The 7,028-nt window shown below is 41.4% G+C and overlaps 1 protein-coding gene across 15 annotated transcripts in view; it reads left to right on the top strand.

Annotated features, from left to right (window-relative positions):
• tcf7 (transcription factor 7) overlaps positions 1–7,028 on the top strand; it is a 71,405-nt gene that overhangs the window by 34,858 nt on the left and 29,519 nt on the right. The gene's annotated exons all lie outside the window — the stretch shown is intronic.

Genomic DNA, 7,028 nt, shown 5'->3' with positions numbered 1-7,028 from the left:
TGTGTGTGTGTGTGTGTGTGTGTGTGTGTGTGTGTGTGTGTGTAATTGGGGAGTGGGCAGTTTTTTGGGGGGGGGCTGTTTGGCCCGTTTTTTAAACATAGCTGTGTTGTTATGGTTGCCTTGGCTTTGATGTTGCCCAAACCTCCAACTAAGAGGCTTTCATTTTGGGCTCCTGACTCTGGAGAAGGCAATGACTTCCAGATTGGCAGGCCTACTCACTACTTGTGACTGACTGCTGGGGTGGGACGGGCTGTGGGGGGTCATGACGGGTAGAGCAGGTCACCCTGGGGGTGCTGGGGGAAATGTTGGATGTAAACGTAAATCTACAAAAGCACTGGACTCTGACACCAGACTACAGAGATTGAGCTGCCCTTAATGAGTTTGATTAAAACACTCGGTTTGAGTTAGGAAAATAAATATGTACACGGCTTGCCTCATGCTTCAAGTCTGCATTGACTTTTTCAGTATTTACCAAGACCACAATCTTTTCCTAAACTTAACCAAGTGCTTTGAGTAGTCTCAACATAACCGTAAAAACCTTTTCCATATGAACATTTTGGCTTGGCGGTGAGCAGTTTGCAGATGAGTTCAATATAAACATATTTTCACTATGCCCGTATAAAGAATTGTAATCCAGACAGCATTACTTTTCATACAAAACTTATTTACTAATGCAAATTTGTTGTGCATGAACATGCCTCTGAGTAAGATTGTGTATTAAAGAGAGGATTTAAGTAGCAGTGGAGGAGAAAATGGGAAATTTAAAAGTACTCTGGTTGAAGAGTTACAGCATGAGACTTACATTTCAATATATTCTAAAGTCATCGTGCTAACATATTTGACAACAAGGGAAAGTAACATCATTGTTTACAAAATGCGGATTTAGACCATAGCAAAAGGGCATGAATTGTATTTATCAAGGGATAGATCAATAATCAAACAGTTACTTAATTAACTTAAATAAATAAATAATTGTGATTAAAGGTTTCTGATGTTTAAAGAAATTCTATATTTTCTATATATTTCCTTTTCCATGAGCATACTGTATTTTTGCAGTCTCTCCATACAAAATATAAAAGGCTTTCTGGCAAAATATAATAATAATAATAATAATCAAATGTCATCCTACAGTATATAGCCTTTTCTTCTCAGCAAAGAGGGGCGCCATTTCTTTTCAGAGTCATCTTAATCATATGAATATTTTCTTAGTCATAAGGGACAGTTTCAGAATTGGTCTAGCAGTTCAGGTATTTCCCACAGCCATGTCTTTTTACTTCATATACATTATGCTTTCTTCTGGGAGTCTATATAATCAAATGTAATATTGATAACATCTAATATCAGTCTAATCTAGGCCAAGTGTTTCAATGGGATCAAATGCTTCGTGAGATTCTCAGTTCTCTTTCGTGTGGAGTTGCCACCTTATATTCTTCTCTTTGCTTGCATTTTTTCTTTCTCTTTCGGTACATCTTTACTGGTTTCTGTAATTCTTTTTTGCCCTTTTTCTCTGCATGCAGGTGTGGGGAATTTTGCCGCGCTGTAGACATCCCCCCCCACCCCCCACCCCCGTTCACCCACAAACCCTAACGTGTGTCTGTGTGTCTGTGTGTTGTGATGTGAAGAATCTTAAATTCGAACCAATCAACCCAAAGATAATTTAATCATCCGTACTGTTGAAATTTAAAGCAAAAGTTTTAAAATTGTCTGATACATTTAGAATATTTCCCAAGTTGCGCCACAACCAAAGGAATTATTCCCTAAAAGATGCGGCCAGTTTCTCATTTCTAGAGTTGTTGTAGCAAATAATTCACGGATCTGGTTTGATTCATACGCTAAAACACGATTTATAAATGGTTTGTTTTTATTTCTCTTTGACGGATGCTTTAAGTGCAACCTAGATTTCATTTGATGACAAAACATAGCGCCCTTGAGCTCAGATGTCTTTGTGAGACAGGTCCTTCCTGCAACGCAGTTTGATTGCAGCCGCTTGAAAGGATTGCAGAGAACAAGGTGAATCCACCATTAATTCCCAGCAACTGTGTGTATTTTTAAATTTTCTTTATTTGCTCCACAATAGGGCAAGGATGACCGTGAAAGAAAGAGAGTGAGTGAGTGTTTTAAATGTGTCATCTCCGTGAAATTTGAGATTAAAGACATTAGACTCAAAAGCACTCTGGAGGGGGGGGGGGGCAAAAGCGAGGGCACTTTAATTTCCGCTTCAAATATAAAAAGAGACAGATCTACTTAGTCTATCATCTAAAAGCTAAAGAATACATTACTGTGTGTGTGTGTGTGTGTGTGTGTGTGTGTATATGTTCAAAGCATGCAACTGCGTTTCTTTGCACAAATGTGTGTGCGTGTGTGTGTGTGTGTGTGTGTGTGTGTGTGTGTGTGTGTGTGTGTGTGTGTGTGTGTGTGTGTCTCAGGGTCAAGGTGGAGGGTCGTCATTACAAACAAGTGACGTCTGAGATCCCATTAACTCTTGTATTCAGCAGTAGATTTCTGTTCAAATAGAGTGGAGATAAAAGACAGCAACAATATGCTGATAAATCAAAGGCCTTTCAAGTGAAATTAGACTACAGAGAGACTGAGGGCTACATGTACGATTACCTGACGCACTTAAAAAGGTGTTGATATCTAATTGAAATCTTTTAAAGTAATCGCGTCTTTTGAACTAATGACATCTTTGATGTAATCAACAAACGGGATTTATTATTCAGTGCTATTGGGGTTTTGGCAGTGGGTTTATTCATGTTTATGGCTGCATACATGATTAATGTATGTACAACGATAAACAGCATGCTACGACTCTTTCAGTGTAGTGTGTAAAAATGTGTGTAACAACTACCAATACGCACCAACTACTGTTTCTTGACTGTTGAAGATATTGCGTAACAAATGTTCAAGTTATCTTTTATCTTTGTTTTCTTGTAAACAAAGTTACGTTCAACATTTCTTACTGAAATGCATTGTTTGCATGCTCAAGGTCCGACAAAAGTGTTGAATGCATTTCAGTCCTCCCTCTTTTTAATTTTGCATTGTTTGCATCTATGTTTGCTACCTTGCAGTCTCCCTTTTCACTGCCTTTGTTGGGAAATTGGTACGTTTCCTTGCACTTTTGTGTGAAACCGGCGGCAGGTAACGTGTATCATGTCGAGTGAATAACAAAACAGGGACCAGATTGTGAAAACATTGCACTTAGCAAAACTCCAGTGGGTACCTTGAAGTCAAGGCACAAGATTGATGCTATCAAGAAATAAAAGAGGATTTAAAAGAGGCCACGTCACTCCAATTGCACACCTCCAAAATGCCATCATTGCAGCAATTACTTGTCTGGATTGACTACAAATGGGGGTGGCAGTAGCTCAGTCTGTAGGGGGTTGGGAACCGGAGGGTTGCTGGTTCAAGTCCCCATTTGGACCAAAGTGTGGTGGTGGACTGGTAGCGGGAGAGGTGCTTGTTCACCTCCTGGGCACTGCCAAGGTGCTCTTGAGCAAGGCACCAAGCCCCCAACTGCTTGGGCAGCCCCCCACCCCTCACTACTGAGCATGTGTGTGTGATAAATTATTAATATTATTAATCATTCAATTACCAGATAATCGCCACAAGATCCGGCGTCCAGATGTTTTTTGACAAACTTCGAGCTAGCAAGCTATTCGCTGAAAATCCCAAGTTTTAAGAACATTTGGATCATGTAACAAGGCAGTTCTGCTTGGTTCTTTCAGGGAATGATTGTAAAGATTTACAAATTAATATGTTTACGGTATTTACCATCAAACTGGGTCGTTTGGGACCAAAATCGGACAAAATACACACAACGATACACTGGTAAAAGCAAATAACGTTAAACCATGTATCCAGCTAATTTAAATGGCTCACATTACTGTATTGTGTGAACAGTTAACTACATTTACTATTTTATGTTGTGCTTTTATTTTTTTTTTGCGGGTTGCAAACGTTCCACCAAAGCAAGTTCCTTCCCAGAGCCACCGTCTTTGGGACTGGAGCTTAGCACCGCCCAAGACGATTGTGATTGGTTTAAAGAAATGCAAACAACCCAGACCGTTTTCTTCTCCTATCCAGGAGTGTATGCGCGGAGGGGCCAGACCTTACTCTGCCGCGCTGTAAAGATAGGTCTGGCAAGCAAGACTACGTGTGCCATAATCACTCCAGTATGACACTAGGGACAACACAGCAGGATGATACACTGGCTAATTACTGCTGGTCATTGAAAAACAAATTCAATTAACTGACCAGATGCGGTCAGAAACATGACTGCATTCCAGTGTTGGTGTGCATCACTGCGTCATGACTTGCGTTTGTCCTATTTCACAGTGTCAATTTCCATTGATGCTGCAGAAAACAGCAGTTTTATCACATTCGCTCCCCACCATATCCTTGCTGACGTACCACTCAGCCAACATGGGGCGCACACTCTACACTCCACACTGTTTCTGGTGAGCTGGTTGCCCCGTCCTAACATCACATACGTAACATATGTGCCTTCATGCATATCATTTTCCTATTAACAATAAATCAAAAAATTAAAAAAAATAATTTTATAGGTTCCGTCACAGTTGAAAACCTTGTATTTAATATTGATTTGTACTACGAATTTATTCTCTGACAATTTATGTCAGACTGCAAGGGTGGGTAACTCTACTCATGTAAATTAAAGGTGAAGGTGAACTTTAGTGAACTGTGTGTGTGTGTGTGTGTGTGTGTGTGTGTGTGTGTGTGTGTGTGTGCGTGTACATATATACACACACAACATAGCTGCAAGTTTCCGTTTCAAAGATGCCAAAGTGTTTTTTGATCTTTTGCGAGTGTGTGTGTGTCCTTCACATGCATGTACACGCTTGTCTGTTTCAGCTAAGGTAATTATGTGTAAGTTCTGTGAGTGTATGTGTGTGGTGGGGGGGGTTAAATACAGGGGGGTTGTTAATTATGGGTTAAATGAGTGCTCTCAGTCAGCCTCCCTGAGTGTGTGTAAAAAAAGGAAGGCGCAGCGAAAGCCACTTCAAGGCCGGCTAATTACCCCGAGGAAGAGAGGAAACGTAAATGGACGATTTTGCGGCTATAATGTTACAGCAAAACGGCTACATCGACCTCAGCACGTGAAACGGAGCCACAACTTCTTCTGAAGACTCTTAGCAGCCCTGCACAGATGTGTGTGTGTGTGTGCGTGTGCGTTTGCATCAAATGTGTAGAATCAGTCAAAACAGAGTGTGTTTGTTCATGGGTCTGGACATGCGCTGTAGGCGAGGTGTAATTTGTGTGCAATAATTCACATGTATTCTGGATTGTGTGTGTGTGTGTGTTATTGAATACTGATGTTTCTGCAGGTCAGGCAGGTGTTATATTGGTTTCCAGTGGTGTACACAGTGGTTTTAAATGTACAATTAGTCTTTTTATGTAACATGCAAAAACTCATTTTCATATGTGGTGCAGTCACCAACTCAGATTCTTTCAAGGCTCAGTCAGATTTTTACGTCATGTTATCTCTGTACACATAGCACTCACTAGCAGTGTAATAACTACCCAGTAAGGTGTATCTGAGAGCCAATATGCTCTGAAGGCAGCAGAGTCATTAGAGACATATTTGATCAAATCTGGCCTCATTGAATTTTAAACCCTCGAGGTGTTCTGCATTATTTAAAAACCTTTCTCTGTGGGACCAATTCTGCTATCTTTTTTTTTTTTTTCATACAACCATTTTGCTGACCTGAACACTCCCAAGTAGTAAAGAACTTCCATCCCACATGACTTGATGTTTGATAAAGTGACATGGCAACATTTGTCTACCAGGGACATGGAGATAATTTTGTTGCCTTGTCTGACTGGCCATTTTGTCAAAATCTTTGCATATACCTAACCTACAAGGCTCCTCCCAGCAGGAGTACGACCGCTCTCAGTTTTACCTCCAACCTCTCAGCCTAACCTCTCACCTCCCAGCTGCGTCCTCCCAGCAGGAGGTGGGAGGTGGGGGCTATGAGCAGGGAGCTGAGAAGTGTCAAAATCACAAAGTGATTTTACTGGCACTCACTCCTCCTCCATCTCTGAGGGCTTCTTCACGTTATAATGAATGCAGACCACCTTATCTAAAACCTCCCCTCCACCTACACCCTGCTCCCACTCTACCTCCTACCCCGCACCTCCTCCCCCACCCTCAAACCTCCCACCCTTCGGCTCTCTAGTACAGAGGCAGTGCGTTTTGTTTTCATGTCTTGACATTAAAAGCAGTGTAGCGATTTGATCTTAGCTCCACAGCTAGCAGTGTAGCATACACATGAGGGTCAGTTTGTGTGTGTGCGTGTATGTCTGGCCAGTGTGAGAGACTTTAAGATATTGATGGATAGGAAAGGAGCTGTTGAAAGTGTATGTGCTTGTGTTAATGTGGAGTGTAGCGTGTGGAAGCTCTGCCTTTAAGTGATAAGGTATTCACTTTGTAACTCAGCAGGAGGCCCAGCAAGTAGTACCAGATCTGCCCCTCTGTAGTGCACTCCACACACACAGACACTCATGCAAATGGATCTTCTCACACACACACACACACACACACACAGACACACACACACACAGACACACACACACACACACACACACAGGCGTGTCCATCTCAGTTTACAAAATAAAATAACTTAAAAACTTTTCTCAGAGATATTCATAAACATGAAAATCGGCTCCTCTGCCAAGCTTTCAAAGACTTAATACAGCTTGGAGAAACACTCACAAACACACACACACAAATATAGCCATCCTTACACATCCACCCACTCACAAACACACACTCGCACAGAAAAACATGCATTTCTACTCGCCTCCCACAGAAATAGTTACACTGTCCAGTCTGCACTCACGAAAACACATGGCATGGTTGAAACATACGCAGTGTAACTCTGTTCAAGGCTGCCTGTTTAGCTGCCTGCAACATTGCAAACCACTGTGACATATCATATGTCAGCCAGCATGCTGTGAGCATTAGCAATAACTGGATTTCACGTAAGTTATTGAAAGCCATTTGTAAA

Source organism: Etheostoma spectabile, chromosome 13 (assembly GCF_008692095.1).
Source record: "Etheostoma spectabile isolate EspeVRDwgs_2016 chromosome 13, UIUC_Espe_1.0, whole genome shotgun sequence".
Lineage (NCBI taxonomy): Eukaryota > Metazoa > Chordata > Actinopteri > Perciformes > Percidae > Etheostoma > Etheostoma spectabile.
The sequence above is the reverse complement of the archived record's forward strand: the minus strand, read 5'-3'. Positions and strand labels throughout refer to the sequence as shown.